Raw genomic sequence first — 19994 nt, forward strand, 5'->3', positions numbered from 1 at the left:
AGTAAAAACTCAAATATGAATATGACAAGCTGGGTGCAAAGGCACTCTGCCTTTGAATAGTGCCAGGAAGGAATCATCATTCAGAGAAAGAAAATCTACACCTTCTCCTTAGATCCATGCCTGAGACACAGTGGGCATGTGAAAGAGAAAGGACACACAGCTCTAGTACACACTACAAAAACAATCCTTCCCCTGCCCACAAAAGGCATTTTCGCTGGAGGGAATATTTCTCTCCCATTCATTGTTTTCCCACCAATAAAAACCTGGTTAGTTTTTAGGATTTTTGGCAGTCTAGCTCGAAAACAGAAATCTGAAATGAGACAATTCCGATTTTTTTTTTTTTTTTCCCACATCTTCTGGTCTTTCGTGTCCGAAGTCCATAAAATCCCCAGATGCTGGAGTTCATACAGAAGGTACAGGTGTTTGCTGTGCAGTGCAAGAAGCAGTGAGCAAATAGAGTGAGTTACCATAGAGATAGCACATTAACAGAACTCTTTTCCTTATTCCTACCAATGATGGAGAATTAAAGCCAACACCTTTCCCCTTCTTTCCCCTTTTGTTGCACACAGATAAGGTGCTGAATTGCTGGTTCTGTCCTGGTGTTTGGGATCAATGAACAGCCCGTTCCGTGCGTTTTCCTCCGAGCTGCTGAAATGCAGACTCACTCCCACCCCCCCTGGGCTTTAGCAGAGTTCCCACCTCAGCTCTCCCCGCTTTGTTCCTCAAACCGTGCTCACACAATTTCCTGTTTAGAAGCAACAAGGGGGTTAAAGAGCTCTTGGTGCTTCCTCTTGTAGCTCAGTGCAGTTGTATCTTCCCCAGAAGCAGCTGACAGTCAGGATATTTCTCTGATAGGCACTTGAGCTATTTTTTCACATTCTCATCAGTTCAGATGGCTCTTTGTGAGAGCAGTTTCAAACCCTAATTTCAAGTGGCTGAAAAATAATCAGATAAAATAGGTTTTTTGAGTTGTAAAAACATTAGCTGAGCAGGCTTGGTTCAGTGTCAGTGAAGCACAAAGCACAAGGGACAGAGCTAATACCCAAGAAAATCTCTGTGAGCTCTGTAAAGGAGGGACAAGAAATCTGAATCACAGTTCTGCAGACGCTGCTGTTCCTTTGCTGTATTCTCTGAACTTCTCTGAGGTCTAAAAAAGGGTTATGATAATTATTAACTCCTTCAATTTAAACGTTTGTTGTTTTATTGAGTTCAGAGGTGGAAGCTGTGCAGATAAAACCCTTTGGTTTTTCATTCCTGCTTTCTGTTTGGAGAAATTGAAGTGTCACAGTGACCAGGGTTAACAGATGCACCAAAAGGTCAGCAAGACACGTCCCATGTGAGCAATGAAAACCAAATCTTTCTCTGATGGGTTTGACTGAAGTCTTTCCAAGATGGCAAGACAGAAGAGAAGCTCTGGAGAAGCAAAGAGGGAGACTGAGAAGAAAACAAGTTTTTAAAATGCACAGGGAGGTCAGTGGGTGCAGGTGACAGAGGTTTCACACTACAGGAGCCCTCAAAGGCCTGGCTGCAAAAACTGCTGAGTGAAGGCAAAAGCCCTGTTCCAGAGTTTATTCCTTCCTCCCAAGATTGATTATGTCCAGGAGATACAGGGACATAAACCAAGGGACATCGTGGTGCCCCTTTTCACTGCCTTCAATATCCCCTCCCCAATGTCAACATCTACCCTGAACCCATTTTCTGCTCTCTATTATTTTGTCACTAATTGCACAATAATTCTTCAATTACTGTGGACTGGAGAACAGGGAAATCCATCTGTCGAGTGCTCTGTGTCCTTATGACTCTTCCTGACCTGAATTTGGAAGGGCTTCACTTTGCACCTCCTTTCCACTCCCTCGGGGCATTGACTGCCAGGCACTAAGAGATTAAATTGAAGCTCCGATCCCTGCCCTGTCTAAATCCCAGCAATTCATGGGCTGGCAGAAGGCACAGATGAGCCACATATGAAGCAGCATCTGAATCAGGCTGTAATTTGCAGCCCAGGATGTTCAAGTTGTGAAACCAGAGCTGTCTGCCTACATATGCAAGGCCAGAAACTGGTGATGTAAAATTCCCTTTCTGCTCAGACAAAAGCAAGCTTTGGATCCCAGAGGATATCTTTAGGATGAGACTGGGATTCTGAATTAAATCATGCCCCTTTTGTCCTCACCTGGGCAGTCAGTGGGATTTGTACAGTGGGATAAAGAGCAGCACATGACCCATGGTCAGAAGGACCCAGCACCCAGGTGTGTTGATGAGTCAGGAGTGGTGTCTGGGATTTATTCTTTTTTAATGTATATATTTCCCCTGTAACTTTATGATTCTGTTGACTTTTCAAACACAGTAATAAGCACTTCTGCATCTTCAAAGTGCTTGCAGATACTATCTCACTTAATCTCCCAGGGAAAGAACATAAGAAAACAATCAGTAACAGATAAGTAAATGATTTAATTTTGTAAAAGAACTTAAAGCTTATGAGGAATTAAAGACCTGATGTCAAGCTAAATCAAAGCAATGGAAATGAGCTGGAACTTGTATCCTCCCAAGGTTTCTGGTATCCACTCTGTGAGTATGGTCTGTGTGTGGAGTCCCTTGTCTGGTGAAAGGGCAGAAGAAAGATGGAGTTACACAAAGAGCTGAGCTGACACCCCTGGGGAAAAGGGCTCCACTGCCAGCAGGATGGTGGGGCTGCAGTAGCAGAGAACTTCTCTCCCTCCTGCCCCTTGCCGTGACCATTTGAGCCCTTCCACCAGGGCAGCAGCTCGTGGCTCTCTTGGCAGGTGCCTACATTGCCCTGGCCAGAGCTGGGCCTGCTGCAGCCAATGCCACTGTGCTGGGAATAAATGTCACATGCAGGAATAAATTAGAGCTGGGAGTGCCCAAATCCCAGAGGAGCGCCCAGTTTGTGAATTAACACGGTTCCTCTCACAAAGATTCTGGCTTGTTTTGTTACACGGGAGGCCAGCTGGATGAAAATATTTCTTTTTGGACAGTAGTTGTAGAAGAATGGGAGGACTGGGGTCATAGAAAGCCAAAATCTTTGCAAGTGCCAAGTGCTGGTTTGAATGCACTTCTTTCAAGACCTTCAGCTATTCCCTGCATGCTGAGAAGCACTTTCTGAAGGGCCATTTTGAAGTGGTACAGCACAAAAAAACCATCCCTCCTTCAGAGAGCATGGAATACTAATTTAGGGTTGGCAAGTCGTGGGGGAAAAAAAAGGCTTCTCATGGTCCCCTTTCACAAGGATGTTTTTCTCCCATCCTTTTTGAATTTAATAATGTGTCAAATTCGGGTTAAAGTGCTCTGTTTCCTCAGCTCTGCTTTAACTTCGATGCTGCTCAAGACCTTCCCCAATTCAGTGAAGGGAGCATGTAAGTAGGGCAGGCATCTTATCCACCCCAGCATCCTATACACTGCTGTGGACACTGGCACCAGTCAGGCATCACTGGCTTTGGGTCTGCCTGGCCAGCACATCCCAGTTAGACCCCAGACTGGCTTGGAAAGCCCTGTTTTGTCACCTGCTCTGGGATGGATTTTTAGTGAGCCAACTCTCTGATATCAAACATCTGAGCACTGTTTGGGTGAGGGACCCCACTGCTTTAGGTCGGAGCCCTTATATGCTGGCTAGATTGTTCAGAATTCATTTAGAGCAAGGTGAATTTGGAAAAAAAAATGTAATAAATTTCTCGCATGGCTCCTCAAGCTTTACACACCTCAAGTCTCCCTCTGTCCTTGTGGGACAGGTCAGGTCCTTTTGGAAGTACCTGATGTGCCTCAGCACCACTAGACCTGAGGCCAATAAAAGCTCCCTCGGACTAAGAGCCCCCTTGGTGCAGGGCACAACCTGCCCTTCCCCACAGAAATCTCCCCAGATTGCCCCAAACCCGTTCCAACATTGCCTTGCTGATACAGACACCAGGAAAATCTAGACTCAGGTGCAAACTGGCAATAATTTCTGATCAAGGCTGGGTTTTATCTCGTATTGATGGTTCATTACACTAAATTATGCCCTTAACGACATCTTTGCATCAGTTTCTTCTTTCTAAAGAATTAATTATGAAGACATTCCTGATTTGTGGAGCTTAAGTAGGAAAGTGCACCTACAGATATCATCCATCAGTTGGGTTGTAGGATTATATATCAATCTTTTAGAGCCATGAAAACGTGTGGAAATTAGTGTGCAGTTGTCCTCTTGGAGCTCGTCTCTGGTACCAAACACAGGACAATCCAAATGCGTGGAATGCCTGTACCTTGGAAAGGCTTTAAAAGTGCTGTGTCTGTAGTGGCTGGACCATAAAGTGTGTACTGAATCACTGTATAAAAAAAGATTCACTGCACTCCTAGGCCTCCATAAATCTCCAGATATTTACAGGAACACTTTCCTTTTTTAACCTTTAGAGCAGGGCTGGCTGATACCTGACATGTCCAAACCTTTCACACAGGCAGTAAAACTGATGTAAGAAGCAGGGACTTAATCCCTTTTTATGAGAAATACTGAAATGACTCTAAAGAGCTGTCATTGCCACAGTTGGTGTGACCTAGAGCTGAAGGTATATTCAAAAATCAATCAAACTACACAGAGCTTTTGGAGGGAGATCAAATGTGAACTGGTGTTTGGTTCATGTGCTGTGCATTTTCCAGATATGGGATAAATAAAAGGTTGTATGAGGAATGATCAATAAGATATTAAAGTGCAGGTACCCAACTAACTCACTAAATCCAAGGCTTTTGATAACATAATTATAACTTTGATGTTATAGTCTTCTATCCTGCACAAGCAATGTCAGGAAACACAGATGACAACCTGGCATTCGTTATATTGATCTGAATTCATACACAAAGTGTTTCAGGGCCTGTAGGTTTTTTGAGATGGATTGTACACTGAGATTAAAGAGAATGACCCTGAAAATGGTCGGGCAATGCAAGCATGCACTGCACACCTGGCTGTGGAAAAGTGATCCTGCATTTTTTATCTTTTCTTCTCTGGGAGAATTCCATTTTCACACCTGTGAGGTCAAGCCTGGAAATGCTTCCCAGTTCTGAATGGAACAAACTGAAACATGTAGCTCTAATCTGCAGCAAGGCTTCTCTGCTCTTATCAGAGAGCCTCTTGTCAGACTGACATGGGACCAGAAGTTCTTGTTCTGAAATTCAGCAGAGCCACTGCCTGGCCTCTGGCATGACTCCAGTGTTCATATTCATGACCATGTGTAGTTAATGCATGAATGATAAATTTATTTACATAATTAATATCCACATATATAACCTGGAAGGAATCACAGAGAGCAGAATTGTATCATCTCAGTGTTTAAAGCCAGCTTTTGAAATGACATGTTGTGCATGAAGACATCCTGAGCTGAAAGCAAGGCTCAGCTTGGTCCGTCAGGCTGTGGCCTTGGCTTTGTCCTGCTCCCAAGGACAATTACAGGGCAGTCTGTGGCATCTGGGTAGGAATTGTTTGAGTTAAGAACTTTCTTTTCTTGATATAAATCAGAGCCCAGCTCTGACTTAGTTGCAGCAACTGCAGCAGAAATTCCCTTAACCCAGCAGAGCGTGGAGCACAGTTCAGTCCTGTTCTCTTCCATCTTGCATGTCCCAGTGTTACCACAGTGCCCCTGGGCCCTTTTGAAAAATACAGGAAAAAAACCCTCATTCTCTCCTTCAGCCTTTTAATTTTATTAAGTATGGGTTTTCTTTCTTCTCAATCTCATTTTCTCTTTTCCTTCCTCATTTCATCTAGACTCCGTTTCATGTTGAATAAAGTACATCCCCTGTAACAGGCAATTTAATTGAAAAAGAGATAACACCTGCTTTATTTTTCACTTTTGTAGCAGTCTCCTTCAAGTAGGCAAAGGTTCTCTGCACTGTGTTCTGTAATTAACTTGTCTTTGAGTCAACCCATATGCTCAACTAATGCAAATTATTTTCTGGCTAAGATCATTTATTGGTTGAAAGAAAATTAGTATTTTAATCAAAGTAACATTAAAAAGTAACTCAGCTGGTTTAGTGATTCTGAAACTTTGGTGATGGAAAATTTCCAAGGGATGTCAATGTTCAGGGAAAGTTTGATTGGATCTGAATGGGGTTGTGTTCTGCATCCTGCAGTTTTATATAAGCCACATTATATTTCATCTTCCAAAATATTCCATTCTGCAGTAGAAAGGATCTCGGGCCTTTCCAAATGTCTTGGAAAAGAAGCCGGGGGAGAGATGGGAGAAGTGGCTTTTATCCAGCTCTGACTACTTAGTCACTGGCTGTAAGGACACCAGTGGGAGACACAGGAGGATTAAAGAAACCTTTTCCAAAACAAGGCTCGTTTTAGTGTTTCCTGCCTCGGGCTTGAACCAGGGTAAATGTGGGAGCAGCAGCTGCAGCAGTGGAGCAGCAACGCTGCAGAGTGGCTTTGTCAGAGAAGGGGGCTGGGGAAGTTTAGGATGCTCAGGATCCCGGTGAGAGCCTGCTCCATCCCCCTTCCCAGGTGAGGGTGGGATGGCCTCTCCATCATTCTGAGACAATGAATATCCTCTCCTTGGAGCCTCGGGCCAGAAATTCAAGCCCCACCAAACCTGGTCCATATGTTCCCACAGAAAGTTCACATTTCAGCAATCAGGTGGGTTTGTTCCAAAAAAGAATACAGAGATTTGCTGTTAACTTCAGTGTGACCGAGCTTCCACTTGTAAATTGCCTTAAAATCTCCAGCACTTGGCTGAAGTTCATTTCTCTCACAAATCCCTGAGGTCATGATTCAACAAAACAATAAATCCAGCTTAAGGGCTCCTTGTGCCAGCACAGAAAAGTCATGACACAGAATCACATCACACAGAGCACTGATCCAGAGTGAGCAAACTTGCCTATTTGAATGTATTAAAAAGTAATGATAAGTTTATGTTGGACCAGAAGTCTCTGTCCTAATGAGGCATCTCCTGCAGCTACTGCTCCAGCATTTTTACTCTGGCAGAAATTGTCTGCCCTCTTCTAGGCAGGGAAAGTGGGAGTGAATGCTGTGTTCTGCACTCAGCACCTCACCAGAAACATCATCCCAAGCTGATTTCTGATCCACGTCCAGTGGGTGTTTCTGGCAGATCAGCAGAGCAGAGCTCTGTCATTAATGATCCCAGAACCAGGGCCTCGCTCCGACAGCCTGGGAAAATGCTTGGAAGAAGCAGCAGTGCTCTTGCAGAGGCACTCACAGAACATCAGGGCACTCATTTCTCCTGCTCCTTCCACCAGGCAAGTCAGCAAAGCTGCAAGGGCAAATAATTGTGAAGAATTCTTCCTGAAGCACAGAAAGACTCCAGAGTCCAAGGAGATATCACCAAATGGGAAAGCAGCTGTGAAACATTCCAGCTGTGGCTGGAACGGGGAGCTGTTCCTCCTCAGTCCATCCCATAAAGATTCCCTCAGCTGGCCCCTGCCAAGCACGCCCTGGTAGTAAATGACTGAAGTCAGGCCTGAAATAGTTTAAATTCTTTGTCCTAGCAAGGAGAAGCTCAGCAAATCCTGGAGATTCATCGTTAGAAGTTCCAAACTGAGCTCCTTTTGGGAAACAGGGTTGATTCCTGATTGCAAATTTGCTTGAGCTTTATGGATATTTTTTTTTTGGTGGCCTGAAGCCATCATACATTTACCTTAACTATTTCAACAGGACAATTTTTCTCTCTGAGTTATGTTCTTGTGTCATGAATTTTATTATCCATTTCTATCTGGGCACTTTGACTCAAGGAATAACTTCACTGACTGACACAGGCGCCAGGTGAACCTTTCACACTAACTGGGAACATTCTTTGTGATCCCTTGACCATGCTGCTAAATCCTCCCAAGCAGAGAAATAACAACTAAGACATCTGAGGTCACGTTCACAATAGCCAGAACAATCCCGGAGTCTCTTCCAGAAAACAAGGAATTGCAATAAACAAGGGAGAGGCTTCCCAGAAAGTCATTTCACAGTGAGCTCAGTCCATCCCGAGCTGCAGAGACTTGGAGCAATTTGTGGTAGCACTGCAGGCCATCCCTGATGGAGAGTGAACAGGGAGCTTTGCAAATCTGAAGGCTTTGGGTGACATTTTTAGGGCCAGAATCCATTCTGAACTCTGCTGTTATTCTCCTACAGCTGTTTTGGCTTTATAGCTGTTAAATATATTCTGTGCTGAAAGGGAAAAAACAGAAATTAATTCATTAGTGATAATGCTCATTGTTTTCTTGCACAGATTGTGTGCAGAGCACACAGCACAGTGCAGCCCCAAGACTTTACCCACTGGAGGAGAGCTCTGGAGAGGAGCTTTCCCATGCCATAACACTGACCCCCTGGAGCTCACAGGGTGTTTTGTTCTGCTCGAGCCAAGATCAGCTGGCAGATAATGCTAAAACCTTTCCAAAAGCAAACAGAATTAAATTGTGCAACAAAAGACACTCGTTCAATTTCTTAGAGTCAATCAAAATTGCAGAACTCCTGGAGTGGATGGATTACTGGCAATAAAGCAAAATCAGAGAGGCAGAGGGGAAAAAAAAAAGAGAATGACACCTGAGCATGTAAAAGAATCGCAATGAAAATTTATTTGAGACAAATGGAAAGGAAAGATTACAGAAACACTGGGGTGGTCGAGACCTCTTTGCAGCCTACAGCTTCTTCCTGAGGGGAAGAGAAGGCATGGATCTCTTCTCTCTGGACCTGTGGCAGGACCCCAGGGAATGGCTGGAGCTGTGCCAGGGCAGGCTCAGGTTGGATCTCAGGGAAAGGTTCTTCCCCCAGAGGGTGCTGGGCACTGCCCAGGCTCCCCAGGGAATGGGCACGGCCCCGAGGCTGCCAGAGCTCCAGGAGCGTTTGGACAGCGCTGCCAGGGATGCCCAGGGTGGGGTTGCTGGGGTGCCAGAGCCAGGAGCTGGACTGGATGATCCTGTGGGTCCCTTCCAGCTCAGGATATTCTGTGAATCTATGAAAATTGCATCCAAGCTGGCTGTACTTCCTCTGAAACCCAGAGCCCCTAAAACACACATATTAACACCAAATCTGGGGGTCTTGAATGAGTCTCTGATCAATAGTGGAAACACTAACTAGGAATCGATATTTTAGACATCTCCATGGAGATATTGTCATGGCAAATCAACAACTCCTAGTGTGTGACACACATTCATATTACTACCTCTAATTCATCCAAAATGTCCTTCCTCCATTCTTGCAACATGCTAGAAAAAGCTGTCACATGTTGGATTGGATTCTAATTGCTAGCAGAATGCTCAGTTGTTGACAGATATGGCTTCCTGTTGGAAATAAATGTAAACCAGAATAGGAAAGCTGACCTGATCCAACTGAGGTCTTTTTGAGGTGAAAAATAGAACAATTACCGGATGCAGGTAGATAAATTTTTCCCTATGGAGCAAAAATTCTGTGGAACATGCTGATTTTGCAAAACTAAAACCTTCCCTGGGAATGTGTCAGTTCAGTTCAGCAGGGAAGAAAAAAAGATAAGTTGAATAGTTTACATTTTTTATAATCATTATGTACTGCTCTTTGAAGAATTAACAATAAAAGGAATGTCACTGGTAGGACAAAATTTCTTATACATATGCAAATAGTGTATCAAGATCAACTCAAAATGATTTGGTTGTGTAAAAAGTTATTTTGCTTTGTTGTAAGCATCACAACGTTTTGTGGGTTGTTTTTTCCTCTAAACAACGAGTATATTCTGAAGTTGTGGCTGTGTTTAAAAACTTTCATCGTTGGAAATAGAGTCAGAATAGTCAATATGGAATATACAGTCAATATAGAATATATGTCCTACTGCCCTGTTATCCTGTGGGTGCATGGGGCAGAGAGAGCAGGGTTGAATAAACTGAAAAGACTTCCAGTTCCTGTTTTCTGGCACTTCAGGCTGCTGGACAGTACATGAGACCTTGAACACTTTTCGTTCTGTTGATTTTCCTGCCCCTGAAGTGACATGAAAGCCTGAAGGTTTCCTGTCTGACACAGATTGCTCATCTGAGGGAGGGGGCTGAGGTTTCTGCTCCATGTAAGGCACAGCTGAAGAGAGAGGGGCAGCAGAACCAGGCCCAGGAGAGCCCAGCATCCCTGGTTTCCACAGGCACACACCAGCACAAGCCGGGCGCTCAGATCACTCAAAGGCCAGAAATTGGCACCTGCTGAGGGAAGGTGTCAAAATGTTTCTTCCTGGCTTTTAAAGAAATAAATTCTGAAGGCTGGAGAGAACATGCTCAAGACCAACATGGCCAATAAATTAATGGCTCAAGGACACAAGTGCCTTACATGAACAAGGACAATTCTCCATGGCACAGAATAAAATGAAAGCCCCTACCAGAATGAGATTTTATATTGCATCCAGGCCCACTCAAGAGAGGAGTACGTTTAAACACGTGAGGAGACACCAAGAGAGGGGATTTTCTGTTAAACTGGAGCAGACAAAGCAGGTTCCTCTGTTCCTTCCCCTTGGCATTGCCTTTGAGAAGTGCAGGAAGGCACACAGAGGAGCTGTAGCACGGGCTCCAGCTCTTCCTGAGGACTTTTAGCAACCAAATTAAGACCCTCAGACAGGTCAGAGTAGGTCCAAGGACACTACAGGGTCAGTGGGAATGGCGTGGAACAGAATAATGAAACAGAGGCCTCCAGATGAGTCTCAGTTATTGCCATAATCATATATCACATACCTCTGTCACTCTTGTGTGCTGCAGCAAAGAGAAAGGGACTGGAATGATCAAAAAGGAGTTTTCCACATCGAAATTCTCTTGTTCTGCTTCTTTTGAAAAGGACTGTAGGTATTGCATTATTTCCACCTTTGTAGAAATATTTTATCTTAAAAAGAGTCTTATTAAAGAGTCTCCTGCTGGGATTGACTTACAGAGGGGGGTTATCTGAGCACTCCAGAGGGCTCTGAAAATAGAAGAGGGAAAATGCTTCAGTGAGGGAGAAAAAATATGTCTGTTCATAAACGCTAATGTGAAACGTCCCAGTGTGTTGGAGACACAGAGAATTGTGGATATTGAATTAATTTTCTCACTAAAAATATTCTAGTCAGCTCGAAATAGTCTCCTCTCCTCACCTGTGTTTCCAAAAGCCTTCTAAAGATTTTATCTTTGAAACCAAATTTCTTTTCATCTTCTGCTTTATCTTCTCTGCTTTTGGGGGTAGTTTTTCTTTTTTAGTTTCTCTGCCAGGCTGCCTCACATGTAACCATTGCTGTGTCTCCACTGAAAACATGCACTGGTTGAGGAAGAATCCCAAGGTAGGAACTAGCTCCTGAACAAGGAGCTCATTTTGAGGAACTGTGTTGAGAACTTGTGTTTTCATGTGTCTTCAACAGTTTGGGGACCCCTAAGTGATCCATAACCATATCAATGTCCAAAGAGATTATCACAGGCACTGAACCCAAGGAAAAGGTAAACGCTAGTTTAGAGGCTCTGCTTGTGTCCTCTGAATTCAGCTGCCTCTCTGCACTGATCCCTGTGTGAGCCAGAGGGAATAAAAGCTAGACAGGAAGGTGATCCAGCCTGTGCTGTCTTTTGTCCTCTGGTGCACTGGGATGTCCAGGTGTACAGGAAGTACAGGAACTCTGTGCCTTCTCTCCTTTATCACCGGGGAGCCAGCAAATATAGAAAATGCTGCTTCTCTCCAAAGCCTTTCTCAGGCAAAGATTGATGACTGAAGAAAACAAAAAACCATCATCACTTCTACATTCTTAATTAACATCAAAAACGGCCTCCTTGTGTAGGATACTGTTCAAGGAGCTGCATCAAAGATTGCAGCTACAGAGCAACCCCACCAGTGAAGATGGCCCATTGTCAGTGTTAGGCCTGAAGTTAATATAAAACTGTCACACAGAAAAGAGGGGTAGAAATGCAACCACCTGCAGTGATGAAGCTGCTGGCGCCAGAGCAGTGGAATACATCCCTTTTAGGGACCATTTCTTCCCTTTTAGGGATCATTTCATCCCTTTTAGGGATCATTTCTTCCCTTTTAGGGATCATTTCTTCCTGAGCTCACCAGCTTGGTGATCTTGCTGAGAAACACCATTTCCATTCAATAGATCCCCAGGATGCTGCCCAATCTCCAGCCATCCCTTCTGCAGCAGTCACTGCTTGAAAACCAGGTCTAGGACCCCTGGCCTGTGCTCCAGATAAATCTGAGCTTGTTTTTAGCCAGCATAGCGGGGGAGCTCCAGAGCACCACGCATGGATCTTCGATGCTCTGTGCTTTTGATTTATGATGGTGAAACCAAATGCACTTTCTGGTGTGAGGGGAGGTGGAGGAATGATAATGTTCTTTCTGAACCAAATTATCCTTCCTTTTTGTACTGAATTAAGGATACCATCTCACTGGAGGCTGAAAAGCTTTGGCTCCAGTCTGCACAGACACATCATATGTGTCTGCCTGTCCAAATATTTTACCCTGACATTTTACAGCAATATCTGGGCCTGTAAAAATGATGGCAAAAAGCCTATTGATTTCATCTGAACAGGAGCCAGTAGAAGCTGATTTTACCTGGACAGTGTTCTCTAACAGATGTAGCTCAGTAATAATTCATGTTGTTGAATCCAACATAAAAACATGAATGTACAATAAAAAGAAAAAAATAATCACAGTTCTGAGTCTATTTTCCTCTCTGCTTAATCAGCAGGAAGAGAAAGAAGGAGCAGATGACCTGTAATAAAAGGTTTTTATCATTTTTTCTGCACTTCATTGTTGAAATGAAATCATCTTTCACCCTGGAAGAGTGAGAGGGTAACACAGCACCCTATTACTATTTATGAGACATTTTCTTCGGTGGTGCTTTCACCACACCACATTTGTAACTGATGAAACATAATCTGGACCGGAAAGCCTGGTGGAGTGAGAAAGTTGTTGTTCTGTAGAAAAGGAGAGTGAGGTACAGTTTCAGTGCTGGGGTAATAGAGCTTATCTCAGATGACACCAGCAGAGGAGATCTTGCTGTAATTTCCTTGCACAAAGTAATTTGCAGAGGCACATTAATTAATCACTCCAGCAACCTGCAGCGTGCCCAGCCACGGGGAAGCTGTGAGTGTGTGAGGAGACAGGCAGGAGTTCTCCAGTTCTGTCCTGGAAATACCAGAAGTTCCTGGGAGAGTCTGGGTACTCTCATATCCCTCAGGAATTTTCAGGGCTCCATAGAGGTTTACCCCAAATCCATCTCATGCTCCAATCAACATCGTACACCAGGCTGCTGAATGGGAGTTCTCTGTCCTTAGTGTTAGAGCTCTGAACATAAACTGTGATGTCTTTTCCTCCTTTCCCTTGCAATAGAGTAGAAGTGCAGATCTGGCTGTGGATTCGAATACTGAATTTCAGGCCTATCTATGATTTCTCTTGGTCTGTCATGCTTAGAACATGAAAAGAGCTCTGTTTAATGAGAAAGTGGACTCTGTTTCTATTCCAGCTCCCAAACCCCTGACTCTATCTAGACCACATTTCACTGACAAAGAACCTTTCAAAAGCAAAGAATTTCAAAAATCATAGCTATGAATTGTCCGAGAATCTACATAGTAAAGAAGTCCCCAAATGATCTGTCCTCATTGCAGATTTGTTTGCTAGCTTGAATTTCTTGCTCCAGCAATGGGTCAATTTTCACACACATACAAGAAGATCTTTTCTTTTCCCAAGTATGTGTGAATTTTGTGGAATTTTTTTAGGATACAGAAAAGCATATCTTTATTTTCAAAGTCTGACATGCCAGAAACAGTTGCTTTGAAAACATCCTCACCTCTAATGTGTTATTCATTAGGAGTATGTACTCCCGAACTGAAATCAGTACCAGTTTTCAGGATGCAATCCAGTGTGTTCTTGCCTTGACATCTGTTGGTAAAAACAATGTAGTAAAATGTGACTTTGGAAGAATTATTTGTGTATATTTGAGAAGAGCTGTAACTGGGTGGTGATTCTGACAACCTGCTCATAAAGGCAGAGCTGTACTCAGTTCAAATCCTGAACCCAGCAAAAAGGAGCAAGATGATTATTGCTGGCTCACTCTTGCAGATCAGATTTACAAGTTGCAACCAAATAAAAGAAAGAAGTGTCAGACTGGCACGGAAGTGTCACCAGGGAGCAACCTTGGGAACAGTTAAGCTCAGAAGGGAAGTTTACAGTGAAAGCTGTTTTGTTGTTTGTTGTGATTTACATTTCCAACAAAGCTAAACCCCAGCAGGATTTTGGCCTTTGTGTGGTGTTTGCAAGCTGGTGAAAGCAGAATGGGGACTTGCTCCACTAAGCAGATCTTAAACTCACCAAAATATATCCTTGTGGAATGGAAAGCTGAGAGCTGTGCACTGGTATTAGGGATAGTTGCATTACCAGGGCAATAATTAATTGGCAGTTGCCCTGACTGGACTCTTCTGACCTTAGTTTGATATTTATTCATTCTCATTTTGCACAGGATTTGCCATGCAGAGTAACCAGTGAGCACCTCTTCCCCTGCCCTGGTGTGCTGCCCAAGGGATGGGTAAGTAACTCTCATTCTTTCTGCAAACAGGGATCAGCTTGCTGAGAACAGTTTAAAGCCTTGAATGGAAAAGACAGAAAATTTAGCAAACATTTCACTGCTTTTACTTCAGTTTTTGAGCACTGTGCCCTCCTGCCTTGAGTGCAGGGTCCCAGTCTATGGTGTCTGGAGCAGAAGTGTAACCAGAGCCCCTCACCAGCTCTGCAGACACTGGGGTGGCTGCTCTGCTTTGTGCCTCTGTTAACTGAAGGATTTGTCATTTCTCACTGCTTATCCTGTTCAGAGACTTTCAGTTTCTATTCACCTGCCAAGAGGAACACTCAGTGATGTGCAAGCAGGTTCTGAGCTGTTTGTCTGGGGTGCAGCATGTGCCAGGAGGGCAGAGCTGGGGGCCACTGACCAGTTCCATACCTTGTTTTAATCTTACATTTCTGCAACAGCTCTCTCCCAGCACATCTTGCAGACTCTTTTCTAAATTTCAGTCCAACATGCACTAAAATCAAACTTTCTTGGTTTCTTGCCTGGTTTACATTTAAGGGGATGAGCTTGTGCTGGTTTGATTTAATACCACATCAGTTCTAAAGTACTTCTCCCACTGGGAGACTTCAGCTTTTCTGGCTGTGCTGAAAGTAGCATTTGGCATAAGCCATAAACCCTACTTCAGACAGCTTAATCTATTCAAAATGGGGCTGAAAAGGAAAAAGAGCACTACAGCAAACAAAGGTTTGTGTATCCTTATTTAAGGCTGAGAATCCTATGGCTCTGAGAGATGAGTTTTGCCTTTGGATCCCTCTAACACTTTAAGACACTTCTATTCCAGCTGTTTGCCCAGACTGGAGCAGAGCCGGCTCACATTTGCCATGCCACTGAAAATGCATCTGAGCTCTGTGAGAATGCACTTTGAATCATCTCTTGTATTATTGTGCCTGAGACAGGGAAAATGCTCGAAGATCCTAAGGGAGCTGAGATCAAAGCTAATCATCTGTGCACTGCAGACAATTGTAGTTCCCATTTGTTAAATCCAATTGTTGGTGCTTCATTCAAGCATCTGCTGAAGAGAGTTCTTGCTTTTCACTGTAGTGAAAACGTGAATCAGGCAACTGCTTTGTTTCTTCCAGAGGTTAATCACCTTCTCTTATAAAAAGTTTGTGTCTATTTTGTTGCTTCAGTTAATCTGTCTTCAGCCTTTTACCACTGATTCCTGGTCTGTCCTGCTGTTCTCAGCTGCAAGACACCAGTTCAGCTCCAAGTAAAATTCATCTTCTCACCCCCAGCCTGAGTCCCAGTTACAGCCTGGTGTCCCACCCCAGTAGGTTTTAATTGGATAAAATTGTAAGTTAAATCTCCTCTACATCCCAGGTCAGTGATTCTCAGAATATACCACTCCATTCACTGCAATTAAATCAGCAGCCAGGGCAAAAAGTGCTCAGTTTATGACTGACTCCTCCGTGCACCCGTGTAATAATCCTCAGATAAACTGATCATGGGATTGTACTGCTTAAAGCCAGTGTTTATCTTTCCAAGCACTTAAGGCATTAAGTGTCAGCATGAGAAGAAAATGAAATGTTGGCAGAGAGTTTTTGGAAACAAACATCAACTGGAATATTAAGAGGCTCGATGCAAGGAGCAGATTTATGGTTTCATCTGACAGGTTTGAGCTCTTAAATAAGGAAGATAAAGATAATAAATGTGGTAGCATTTCTGATTTACAGCTCTGATGTGAGATAAGCTGACTGCTCTGGGCAAATCACAACTGAGATTCCCCATCAAACCACTTCATAGCTGTATCCATATTAACCCAGTGAGAATCCAGAAGTTGGATTCTCCAGAAAGTTTTTGTTTTAGAAGGAAGGTACAGCCAGACGCAAGATGCTTCCTGAAAAGCAGCTTAAAAGAGAAGGAAAGTGCTGATTTCTGACTTTAAAACTAATTTTGTGATTCAGCCCAAAAAGGTTTTCGTCAACCCTGTTATTCCAACTAAAAGTGTTAGGGATAAAAAAGGCAAATAATTCTCAAACAGAAGGTGGTATCTGGTGACAGCCAGCACATGGATATGGAAAACAGCTGCTTGTCTGGGTAGTACAGGGAATATTGACACATAGATATGGGCACTGAAACCCTGCTGCTGAAAAATAAACAAGACTCACTTTGCATCTAGAAGAGAGAACAGTGCTTCTCTCTACTCTTGCCAGGTGTTTCTAATGGCCCACAGAATAATTTGTGACTTTGTGACAGGAATCTGACCAAGAGTTGTGGTTCTTTTTCTGAAAAAAATACTGGTAATTTTTGCATAAAACTTTAGGGACTTTTGCAGGCTTTTTGCTCTCAAGAGTTTGATTTTGGTTTGGAACTCAGCAAAATTGAAACATTGCCTTTTTAAGTTAAACACACTTCTGGCGATCTTTGTTATGGGAACACACCCTTCTCTGCTACATTCAGGAAGAGAGCTGAAAATTCACACTTTGCCACAGCACACTTTAAATCTTGTCTGAGCCCTGTATTCTGTAGCCAGATTTCATCTAAGTTCCCTTAAATGGAACTTTTCTTGGCGCATAGTAACCCAGAAATCCCGGTGAGAAGGCAGCGTTCACACCTTTGCTTAGGGCTGATCTCACCACTGCTCCTTTGCTCTCACAGTCTCGCTCTGCTGAGGACTCCCCTGAGACCTGTTTTTGGCAAAACGCTTTTTTTTGGATTCCTGATTTTGGCAAAACACTTCTTCCCACGAAAACCGACGTCGGGATGAACTTCAGTGGGACAAGATTCAACTCTTATTATTTTTAAATCATGTCACTAATATACTTACTGGAGCCTTGCCCTGGTGTAATAAAACCTCGTTTAAATTGCTGAAGGGTTCAGCTGCTGCCTCCAACAGCTGCACGGCTGTAATTTGCCAATAGGATGTATTACATCCTGATTACAGTTTCTTTTGAGTGATAGGCCAAAATTACAAGGCAGAAATGTGGCTAATCACGATAAAGGAGATAAGTCTATTCATCTCCTGCCCACATTTAATATTTGCACAGCAGATGCTGTTTGTTCCCTTCAGCTGCATTTCCAAGGAAATTTGCTCTCATTCTGAAGAAGTCTTAAGGTTAATGAAAAACTTTATTGGATGTTTTGATGGTGAAGAGAGAGAGAAAGGTGAAATATCTTGGATGGCTTCTCTCTGTTTCCCAGCCCAGATAAGCTTACACAAATCAACCAGCTGCTGTAAGACAAGTGAAGTGAGCTACTCCAGGCCAGAAACAGAAGTCTGGGAAAGCTGAAGAGCAAGGATGAAGGCCTGAGTGGGCTGCAAATGTCATTTATTGCCCTCATTCCCAAGCCATACACAGGCTGCAATTAAACCTACTCTGGTGCTTTGGCTCACTGGGCCATAAAGCCAAGCCTGAGATCACAGAATCCCAGGTTTGGGTTGGAAGGGACCTCAAAGATCATCTCATTTCACCCCTGCCATGGGCAGGGACACCTTCCACTGTGCCAGGTTGCTCCAAGCCCCATCCAACCTGGACTTGGACACTGCCAGGGATCCAGGGGCAGCCACAGCTTCTCTGGGCAGCTGAGGGCTGCAATAACACATTGCACCCTTATAGACCAAAGAGGGCCCAAAAGTGTGGGATTTGGGGGCAGAGATCTCACTTCATAGCTCAGTAAGAGATATACTCCCCTTCCACAAGGCTTTGGTTCCAGTCTGGGGAAATCTATGGGAGATCCCCCAGACCCTTTTTCCAGCTCCCCCTGCTCTGTAGAAGATGCAGTGCCAGGATCTGGGCAAGGAAACGAGACTGGAGCTGAGCTTACAGCCCCTGCCCTGACTGGAGCTGAGCTTACAGCCCCTGCCCTGACTGGAGCTGAGTTTACAGCCCCTGCCCTGACTTGGAGCTGAGCTTACAGCCCCTACACTGACTGGAGCTGAGCTTACAGCCCCTGCCCTGACTGGGGCTGAGCTTACAGCCCCTACACTGACTGGAGCTGAGCTTACAGCCCCTACACTGACTGGAGCTGAGCTTACAGCCCCTGCCCTGACTGGGGCTGAGCTTACAGCCCCTACACTGACTGGAGCTGAGCTTACAGCCCCTACACTGACTGGAGCTGAGTTTACAGCTCCTGTGCTGACAGCCTTGAAACAGCATCCTTGAAACAGCATCCCTGTTTGTGCCGTGTGGTGGAGCACCGAACTGAGCCGGTCCCATCCCGTAACTCACCAAATATCCTGCGTGTCCTTTCACCCCTCTCCTCGGTGCTTTGTTGCTAAATCACTGCACCACCTCGAGCTGGAGAGATCAGATCCCCCCAGGCTCGCCACAGCAGAGCCTCCTTAAAGCCGGCGGCTAATCTGGCATTACACACCCTTGGGGACAGCCGGCTATAAAACCCCGGCGGTTTCCAGGGGCCAGCGTTGCCTGGCTCAGCTATTTTCTCATCTCCAAAGGCTCCCTTCCTCCTCCGAGTGAGAATTTGCTGCTCACGTGTTGCAGGCAGCTCTGACTCACAGCAGCCTGGTTTTCTCCACGCTCCAAGCGCGACTTTGCCCCTGGGTACCAAAGCTTTTCCCCCCGGAGGGCTGCCCTGGTACCCTGAACACATCTCGGGGGGGATCACCCATTCACGCCCTACCTTTCCACCATCTGCCTGCACTGCACAAAACCCCCCAGTCAGGGCTGGCTGAAATGAGCTCGTCTGCTGCGTGACTCTGTATTCAGCACGATTTTTGGAGGCTATTTCTCTCGGCTCTTTTGCTTCCTCCCTGCTAAAATTGGATTCTGCATCGGATCTGCCGCACTCCTAATGGGGAGGGATAGCAAATCCTTCGGCGATGCCAAATATAAAGCAGCCACTGAGCCGTTTCCATCTGTTCCTTGCCAGACACAGCCCCCAGCGCGCTGCTGGCGCTGCTGACACTGTCCCAGCTCGGGGGGAGGCATGGCAGGGTGTCCCAGCCCCGGTCCCCACACAGGACACGGCCCCACTGAGCCACAACACGGGGGACACCGCAGAGCACAGCCCTCGAGCCTCTGGGCAGCAGCAGCTCCTTCGAGCCTGAGGAAAGGGCTGATAAGGCAAAGCCAGGCTTTGAATGCTAAATGGACACAAAACAGGGCACCTGACTCTATAAAAACCACGTTAAAAATGGGAAAAAAGGGAATGCCTGTCTCAGATGGTCATTAGCATCAATCCCGGGATGCAGCGTTCTCAGCGTTGCTGTGATAAGGGGAGGAGTGCACACACCCAGAGCCTGAATTCCCAGGGCTGTGGGGCCCTGGAGCACACGGGCTGCTATTCCTGCTCCAGTTCCTTGGTGAAAGCCCCTCCTAAACGAGGATACTGTGCTCCAGGAGGAACCTCAGTGCAGTCCGGTTTATGTCAATAAGTAAAAATACAATATTCAGGAAGAATTTCTTCACCGAAAGGATTGTCAGGCGTTGGAAGGGGCTGCCCAGGGAAGCGGTGGAGTCACCATCCCTGGAATTGTTTAATGAACAACTGGAGATGGCACTCAGTGCTCTGGTTTAGATAACATGCTAGTCTTGG

This window comes from Coloeus monedula, assembly GCF_965178545.1.
Source record: "Coloeus monedula genome assembly, chromosome: 13".
NCBI lineage: Eukaryota > Metazoa > Chordata > Aves > Passeriformes > Corvidae > Coloeus > Coloeus monedula.